Source organism: Mastomys coucha, unplaced genomic scaffold (assembly GCF_008632895.1).
Source record: "Mastomys coucha isolate ucsf_1 unplaced genomic scaffold, UCSF_Mcou_1 pScaffold4, whole genome shotgun sequence".
Taxonomy (NCBI): domain Eukaryota; kingdom Metazoa; phylum Chordata; class Mammalia; order Rodentia; family Muridae; genus Mastomys; species Mastomys coucha.
Genome location: NW_022196910.1, coordinates 4411004 through 4420918, shown reverse-complemented (window position 1 = coordinate 4420918; position 9915 = coordinate 4411004). Strand labels below are relative to the sequence as shown.

The 9915-nt window shown below is 43.4% G+C and overlaps 1 pseudogene across 1 annotated transcript; it reads right to left on the bottom strand.

The window, feature by feature from the left end:
- Nucleotides 1-3309: 3309 nt before the first annotated feature.
- On the bottom strand, nucleotides 3310-4019 carry LOC116075670 (annotated as a pseudogene). The gene has a single exon (XR_004112680.1). The product of XR_004112680.1 is annotated as a coiled-coil-helix-coiled-coil-helix domain-containing protein 2 pseudogene (transcript).
- Nucleotides 4020-9915: the final 5896 nt, after the last annotated feature.

Below are 9915 nucleotides of genomic sequence, written 5' to 3'. Positions count from 1 at the left end.
CAGCAAGAGATCTAATGTATGTAAGTGGTGTGGGAATGGCTTCTTAACATCATATCATTAACAAAGACATGCCCTAATTTATAGGAGAACAGGTAGGATATTTGTAAGTAACTTGAGAAAGTCACCTCTTGTGCTGGAGAGATGGCTCAGCGGTTAAGAGCACTGACTGCTCTTCCAGAGGTCCTGAGTTCCATTCCCAGCAACCACATGGTGGCTCACAACCATCTCTAATGGGATCTGATGCCCTCTTCTGGTGTGTCTGAAGACAGCAACAGTGTACTCATATACATAAAACAAATAAATCTTTAAAAAAAAAAAAGTCTCTCTTCTCTTGGTTAGCTGCTGGCTCTTTACCGGCAGGTCCAGGCAGGATAGTGAGCTTCGACGCCCAAAAGAGACACACCAGGCTGGGAGTCTTGTCAAAGCAGGAACTGGTTTTATTGTATCAGTCTCTTGTTTATATAGGGTTGAGGAAGGAGGTGGGGATTTTTGGTGAGGTGAGATGACTTAGGGGGCGGGGAAGAGTGACAGAGGATATGGGGGTGGAGGACTGACAGGGCCAATAAAGTTATTCTGCATCAGCAGTAGCTAGGCTAAAGCAGGCATAAGCAGGTTGTACTGAGTCACTCCAGTACAGAAATGAGCAAGATAGGTCTCTAAACTCAAGCAAAGGCTCAGGCTTCCTCACTAGGCCTCAGTACCTGGCTGAATGAGGCCCAACAGTTAGCTCTCATAGAAATCAAGCAACATGAGAGTGATATTTTGTGCTTAAAGTGTGGGAAAATAACACATTGAAAAGAAGCTATTCTTTTGAATCCATGAAGCTACTAGTAATGGAAATTCCCTTATAATACATGGAAGCAGAAACACTGGAGAAAAGCTGCAAGCAATGAGATTCAAAGTCTTCTGCGTTGTTTTCATTGTAGAGAATATGTGAAATAGCTCACACTGGAGAAAAGCCTTGTGCACACTATGTGGAAAGTCTTTAGTTCTCTCAGGGCCCTCAAAAGACATTGAAGTTAATAATATTTTGGAGAGCAATCCTTCATATACAGGAAATCTTCCAAACTTTTTAATTATTCCAGGTTTTTTTGCATACATGAATGGTCTCGTAGGATAATTCTAAAATATAGAGTTTGTGAAGTCTCCATCATCACTTTCTTAGTACTTAAAAGACCAAATATGAGGGCTCATCCTTGGAAAACATGTGTCAACATTTCTTGGTTAAACTCAAAAATTAAGAAAGGTTTGAGAAACAACTTTGATTAAAAGTGACAGTTGGGTTCAATTGCATGCCTGTGCAAACAGTCCAGATCGAAGGATTTTCTGGTACAGAAATAACGAAAAACAGGATCATATCAAGCGTGGGAGATGCCAAATACTGGAGAAGTTCTTTGAAAATTCCTCAGGTTCTGAAGTGGCCACCTCCTGTAGCCAGGCAGGACTCCCAGTGGAGGGAAAAGGACACCAACCCAGACACAAAATTTTTGACCCAAAATTTGTCCTGTCTACTAGAAATACAAGGACAAAGATGAAGTAGAGATGGAGTAGAGGGAATGGCCAACCAACAACTGGCCCAACTTGAGACCCATCTCATGGGCAAGAACCAATCCCTTACACTATTAATAGTACTGTTTATGCTTGCAGAAAGGAGCCTGGCATAACAGTCCTCTGAGAGGCTCCACCCAGCAGCTGACTAAAACAGACACAAAGACCCAGAGCCAAACGTTACATGGAGCTCAAGGAGTCTTTGGAAGAGTTGGAGTAGAATTGAGTGAGCTGGAGGGGTTACAGACCCCACAGGAACACCAACATAGTCAACTAACCTGGACCTTTGGGAGCTCCCAGAGACTGAGCCACCAACCAAAAAGCATACATGGGCCAAACCTAAAGCGCCCCACACAAATGTAGCAGATGTGCAGCTTGGTCTCTATGTGGGCTCCCCAACAACTAGAGGGGGGCCTCTCCCTAAAACTGTTTGTTGCCTGTCTGTGGATCCAGTTCCCCTAACTGAGCTGCCTTATTTGGCCTCATTGAGAGAGGACACACCTAGCCCTGTAGAGGCTTGATGTGCCAGGGTGGTGGGATACCCAGGGGGCCTCTACCCTCTCAGAGGATAGGGGTGTGAGGAGGAACTGCGTGAGGGTGTATTAAATAGGGTTTTACTGCTGTGGACAGACACAGTGACCAAGGCAACTCTTACAAAGGACAACATAGATTTGGGGCTGGCTTACAGGTTCAGAGGTTCAGTCTATTATCATCAAGGTGGGAACATGGCAGCATCTAGGCAGGAATGGTGCAGGCAGAGCTGAGAGTTTTACATCTGCTAGTGGAAGACTGACTTCCAGGCAGTTAGGATGAGGATCGTAAGCCCGTGCCCACCGTGACAAAGCTACTCCAACAAGGTCACACCTCCTAATAGTGCCACTCCCTGGGCCAAGTATGTACAAACCATCACAGAGGGGGACCTCGAGGAATCGAGCAGTGATAGGGTGTAGTGTGAATAAATAAATAAATAGATAGCTAGAAGGGGGAAATTCCTCGTGTTCATTCTGGTAAATGCCAGCACTATGAAGGACTGGACGCTGTTTGGCTGGTGCTTGTTTGTTTGTGTTGCATTATCCAGAAAATACGCCTTGTGAGTGAAATGTCATAGTTGTCATTACAAGTTGACCAGTAATGTCCTGGCTTTAGCTTTCTCAGTGCATCCGTGTCTGTCTCCACATCCAGCATCAGTAAATGACTTTTTAAGGTCCATCTCTGGTGTCCAGCTTTCTAATTTTTACTGTAGAAAGTTAGCACTGATCCAAGTAGGTGATGAGGAAGGACTACTTACACCCAGGAAGTGAAACCTTCAGCTTAAAAGAAATTCACAAGAAGAAAGGGAAGTATAATGAAACGACTTTGTAAAGTTTGCTGAAGAACTACTATATGAGTTTAATGAATGCTACGTTTTTATATATGAGGTAGTTTTTTTTCAGAATAAATCAATTTATTTTTTTAAAGATTTATTTTTATTTATTTTATGTGTATGGGTACACTGTAGCTGTATAGATGGCCGTGAGCTATCATGTGTGGCTACTGTTGATTTCAGGACTTCTGCCGGCCCTGCTGGCTCTGGTCCGCTGGCTCTGGCCCCGCTTGCTCCTGCGTAATTCATTGTAGCTGCCTTCAGATGCACCAGAAGAGGGCGTCCAATCTCATTACGGGTGGTTGTGAGCCACCATGTGGTTGCTGGGATCCGAACTCAGGACCTTTGGAAGAGCAGTCAGTGCTCTTACCCGCTGAGCCATCTCGCCAGCCCCAATTTATTTTTTTTAAACCCACAATCACAATACAGTTAGTTCAAGGAGGCCAAACACTTGCCCAGTAACCAACACTACAAGCCTCAGTAAACATCTATACTTAGATCTCTTTCATGGCCATTCCAAAGCAATGGGACTGTTAGAAATATAAGGGTCCACACTTGTAATATCAATTATACAGAACCAATTTTACATTTCTTCAGCTTGAATTTCTTGATTAGATTAAACCATTTGCAATCCTGCACTGCCGCAGCACCTCGTTGAAGCCCTCACAGAGCTTGACATCACTCTGGTTCAGAGCACACTCCAGAAACTGCTTGATCTCTAGAGAGCAAGATCCAAAAGACTGCTGGTTCTGCAGCTGGGCTCCCTGAGGCTCCTGGTAAGTGATGTCAGGCTTTGCAAGCTCGGCATTACCACCTCTGCTGAAGCCCCCAGTGATGGCGTGACCCAGGGTGTGCCCCACTGCAGAGCCCACAGACACGCCAGCTGCAGTGGTAGCCATCTGGGCCATTAGGCCTGGCTGCCGGGGTGCAGTGGCCTGTGAGCCAACTGCAGATGGTGCAGCTGCTGCTGGAGGCTGAGCTGCAGGTGCTCTTCTGGGAGCAGCCCTCATCTGAGGGGCCCGGCTGGCCGGGGGAGACATCCGGGAGGTGTGGCTTCGGCTTCCACGCGGCATCCTAACTACTTCTAGTCTCAGCGTTCAGCGAAGACAAACTCTATATGAGGTAGTTTTATCTTTTGATTTTGTGTTTTATTTAACAACCATGCATATTCAAATATGCAAATATCTATTAATAGTATTTGGTTCCATCACTGTGATTAATGGGCCATTGAATTATTTATGAATATTAAAATTATCCTGGTGGTTTAATAGAGCAGGGTCTGATATCCTTGTGTGTAATATTATTCTTTTTGCTTTTGTTGGTGTTGGGCATTGTTTTTTTCTGTTTTTGAGATAGGCTCTCATTGTGCAGCACTGGATAACCTTAAATGTATTTTGTAGACAAGGCTGGCCTTGACCTCCCAAAGATGCATCTACTTATTCCTTGTAAATGGCCAACTCATTGTTTTTCATGAATAAAAAACACTAAAAAATATGTGGGATGTGTGTGTTTAGTGACTTTATGACCATGTTTTCTTGCTCTAGCACACTAATTTTCTCCCTTGAGTCAGGGTCTTAGCCTGGAGTCAGGCTAGCAGTCAGGAAGATGCTGAGATCTACCAAGTATCTATCTATGCCTACTATAGCTCTGGGAATGAAAACAAGCTTGTGATGAAACCCCACCTTTTGTGCAGGTACTAGGGACTGAGGCTCATGCTTGCAAGGAAAAATTCTCTTAACCCACAGAGTCATCCATTAGCTCCAGCCCCCAAACTACTTTCATTTCTGTATTGACTTATACCTATGTTTTTATGTATATGTTTATTTTTTTCTTTGATGAATTTGGTCATCTTCTACTTGCCAATTTTGAATGATTTTCCATTTACCTTTAGAATGAGAAATGTTAACTTTCCCCTTTAATCAGATGATAGACTTAAATGGGTATGCATATACATTGGGGGGTTCTTTTTAAATTTTTCAGCAGGGTCTTTCTTTAATGTAGCTGAGACTATCCTGGAACTTGCTATGTAGAGCAGGCTAGACTCAAACTCACATCCATCAACCTGTCTCTTCCAAGGGCTGGGACTAAAGGTGGGTACCTCAGGCCCACCTAGTTTGTGCTAAGTTGACGTGCAAGCTAACCAGAATAAATGTATATGATTTTTAGTTACTCTCACTCCCACCCTCTATCTCTCACCTACCATTGCCAGTCCCTCTGCCTCTTTATAAGTTCTTCTCATTCATATTTGTGTGTTTTTCTTGGAATCCACTGTCTTTAGGATTTTATTTATTGGAGCCTGTGGATCCACAAATGAAAACAATGCCTGCATCTCTCCTAAAGACTCACCAGTAGCCAATAATTTCAGCACAATGGGGGTGTGATCCAGTGTCCCACCCTAATCCATGCTGAATTGATACAGGCCCAGTTGTATAGGGGTGGGCATAGAGTAGTGAACCATAACTACTGTGAGATCAAGTTTGCAGTGCCTTTGTCATGCCCAGAATATATCACTCTGCAGACTTCCCTATATACTATCTCTTACACTGTTTCTCCGGTGAGGTTCCCAGGGTCTTATCGGAGGGGTAGTATAGGTTAGCCCATTGATGAGTCAGCCATCAACTGTCATTTACTCTCAGTACCTGGAGCCATGAGTCTCTCTGTTGACTGCAGGTCATTGCAAACTTCTTGGGCCCAAGGGAAGCTTCTTGGGTTAAGACCAAATGTAGCATTTGTCTGTTGATATAAATAAATATTTACAAGGTAAGTTGCCCCACAGCTATTTAGCTATCATTCTATAAGTTACCCCCTAGGGCCTAAGAACTCCTCAGCCATGGGCCATGGTTTTTTTGTTTGTTTTCATCTTGTTTTTACTGGATTTACAGTGCCTGGCATGAATTCCCTTCTGTGAAAAGGCCTTCATGCCATGAGAAGGTATTTGGTCACCAAAACCTAAGTTGCCACTGTTTTACCAGTGGGCATATCTTTATGGCAGGCTAGTATTGTAGTTCCCTGAGTTCATAACTAGGTAAGACCACTCTTATCCCTTCGATGCCAGCAGCCTGCGTAGCACCTTTAGCATATGGAAGAGAACTATTGGAAAATGTACAACTGGCTTTCTCTGTGGTGCGTGTGATGTGTGGTATGTGGTGTGATGTGTGGTATGTGGTGTGATGTGTGGTATGTGGTGGCATCAGCAACAAGAACTTACCACCTAGTTCTGCTGGGCAACCCAGGGCAATGGCAAGAGTCGGAACTCTTTTTTTTTATTTTGAGTGCGTGTGAGAGAGACAGCAAGTCAGTTGCCATTTGGTAAGGAATGTACCTAAGCTCAAATCACAGTTAGAAAGTAATTCATTTAGATAATCTGAAAGAAGAATGAGATTAAAATAAATTTGTGTGCATCTCAGGTTGAGAGGAGATGCTGGAACATCATCAGCAGCAGGTTACTCTTTGAGGGGCCCAGGGAATGCCTGACAACCAACTACTTCTATAGAGTCCCTGGTAATAGCCTTTTTGTTTAATAACCAAGCCTTTAGGAGCAGCATTACTTACCCACGTGTATTTTTCATATCTTCTCTAATGTTTCACCTATCTATCTATCTACCTATCTATCTACCTATCTATCTATCTATCTATCTATCTATCTATCTATCTATCTATCTATCTATCCATCTGTAGCTGCCAGCAGCTACACAAACTTGGTTTCTGAAAGAGAGGCAGGGGCCTGAGAAAAATAGGGGAAATCGGACAGCGAGAGAAATAACAAAACCAAGTCAAAAAAATTCCGATCAAGGTCCACCTATACTAGGGAGCATCAGCTCTTTATATCAGAGATGAAACTATCTCTCTCAAAACAAAACAAAACAAAACAAAATGCATTTCCTATACTAATGCCCCCCTTTCTCTCTCTCTCTCTCTTTCTTCTCCTCCTTCTCCTTCTCCTCTTCCTTCCTCTTCCTCTCCTCTCTCTGTCTCTCTGTCTCTGTCTCTGTCTCTGTCTCTCTCTCTCTCTCTCTCTCTCTCTCTCTCTCTCTCTCTCTCTGGTTGTTGTTGTTGGTTGGTTGGTTGGTTATATTGGGGCCCAAGAGTTGCCTCACAAACCACCGCACAAACGCTCATCTCAGTCAGACAGGGATCATTTATTGAGCATCTGTCCCAGGACTGATTGATCAGGGCAGCAGACCAAACTCAGAAGATTTAGGGATAGGGGGCTTGCTTTTGTTGTATATTTATCTTGTCTTCATTGGTTGGTTTATTCAACTGTGGCAGGGGACCTTCCTTCCCTAACATTCATATCTTAGCTTGCCAACCAGGATGTCAGCTACCCACATACATGGATCTTTCTGCCAGGTAGGATGTCATTTCTTGAGAAGGTCTTGGGAACTTAAAACTTTACTCAACCCCCTATTCAAAATGGAAGTCTTATATTATGTTGGGAGTCCATCCCAGGGGCAGCTTATAAAAGCAAAAGCCATAAAAGCTCATACACAGGTGCAGGAAGTGCTTCCGGGCAGTTGGTTAGGGTCCAAGCTTTTTGTGGCTAATTATACAAAGCAGTTCTAATTGACTTCCATTGTGATTGGCTTCTAAGAGCACCAAAGCACAGAACATAACAGAATATGCAATCAATTCAGGCATGAGAACGTTTCCTAGCAACAGCACATGAGCAAGTTTCCTTGTAACAGGAGTCATAGCATCAGAGACAGTCCCCTGGTAATATTAGGAATAGCATAAAATGGCCAGCTAGAAAGGCAGCAATGGCCTAGGCCTTAACAGGTTGGTTTTAGTTTGAGTTTTGAGATGGCATCTCTCTACGTATTTGCTTTTCATACTTATATTGTTACACATTCGACTTTGTAATTTTCCCTCCAGTCATTATTCCAACAGAGAAGCAGTATTAGTCTCCTGCTAATGTCCGAGAACACAGCGTGTGCAACATACTGTAGCACTAACTCTGCTTATACATGGTAAGTGAATGTTTCCTATCAGGAAGAACATTCTTCGTAGTTTCTGACAGGAGTCATATTTAATTTAGAGATATATGTGACTTACCTGCCTCCCCATACTGGGTGACATTACTTTTTGAGAGGAGTAACAAAGAATTCTGTAACAATTGTATGATGGCTATTCTTGGTTGTCAACTTGACTATATCTGGAATGAACTACAATCCAGAAATGGAGGGCAACCCCTGTGATCTTGAGGCTGGAAGACACAGGCTTCTGATCTAGATCTTGATGTGGGATGACACATGCCCTTAATTCAGATCTTGAGCTGGGAAGGCACACCTTTAATCTGGACCACACCTTCTGCTAGAAGCCTATAGAAGGAAATGGAAGAAAGTAGGGTTTGTTTGTTCTATGCCTGCTTGCCCTCAACTTGCCAGCACACCCACTATTTCAGTGGCATTGGAGCATACAAAGAAGACCAACTGAGCCGGGCGGTGGTGGCGCACGCCTTTAATCCCAGCACTTGGGAGGCAGAGGCAGGTGGATTTCTGAGTTCGAGGCCAGCCTGGTCTACAAAGTGAGTTCCAGGACAGCCAGAGCTACACAGAGAAACCCTGTCTCGAAAAACCAAAAAAAAAAAAAAAAAAAAAAAAAAAAAAAAAAAAAAAAAAAAAAGAAGACCAACTGAGATACCCACTCTCAGGGAATGGAGCAACTAGTAGATTCTTGAACTTTTCATTCACAGCTAGCCATTGTTGGGTAAGTTGACTGTAGTCTGTGAGTCATTCCAATAAAATGCGCTCGTGTGCACGTACACACACACACACACACACACACACACTCACACACACATACACACACACATACACACACACACACATACACACACACATACACACACACATATACACACACACACACATACACTCACACACACATACACACACACATACACACACACACACACACACACACACACACACACACACACACACACACACACACACACACACACACACACACACACACACACACACACACACATTCCCTAAGTCCTGTGACTCTAGAGAATCCTGACTAATTCAAGTTGATTCCCCAAATTCCAAGGACCAACAGTCCAGCTGGCAGAGCGTAGCTGAGGCTGGGCTGGCTTGGATATGGGAGGTAAGCAGAGAAGGAGAGACATAGAGGTGAGGCTATGAGGGTCCAGAGCAGGTGGGATCCAGGAGAGGAAGGGAGTGCAGCTCCCTGACCCCTTTTTTTTCTGTAAAGAAAGCATAAATAGCACCTTAAATTACACATCCAATTTTGTATAATTATTGCTTATATTTAAAAGAAACTTTCATGTTGTTCACAGGATGCGGGAGGACTCCACATATGTGACTTTGTAAGAACTGACCAAAGCAGCTGGGCCTTGGGCACTTCTCTTCATCCTACAGTGCTGCAGTTTTCTCAAGGGCAGAGTTGTTGTCTGGACTTTGTTGCCCGTACTGCAAAGGCCTGACCTAAGAATGGGGGCTTCAACAGCACCTCCCTCCATGAGCACAGCCCTAGGTAGACAGGTTAGTTACTCAGTGATTCTAGTGCACGAGTGTGCATGCATACATGTACACACACACACATACACACACACACACACGTAATAAAGAAAATATATACCAAGGCCTGTCAAGTTAAATGACTAACAATGGGCAAAAATAAAATCTTTTAAAGAATCAATTATTATAGTAATATGAACTTGTAGGTACAAATATAAAATAGAATCTGCAGGGGTTCTGTAGTGAAAACTATGGTACCTGGACAAACGAAAATCAGGACCATAATAAATGAATGGCATACTATGTTCATGAATATGTCTTGGTTCTGCTTCAAGAGGGCATATCATCCACTCAGCCTTGTAAAGAAAAGAGTCTTGGCACACACATTCATCAGACTGATGAATCTCAAAGGCAATACACTGAGGAAAAGACCTGGACTCTAAGCTTGTATACTAATACAAACCCACTTAGAAAATGTTGAGGTCCAAGAGTTACCCCACAAACCACATGAACACTGAC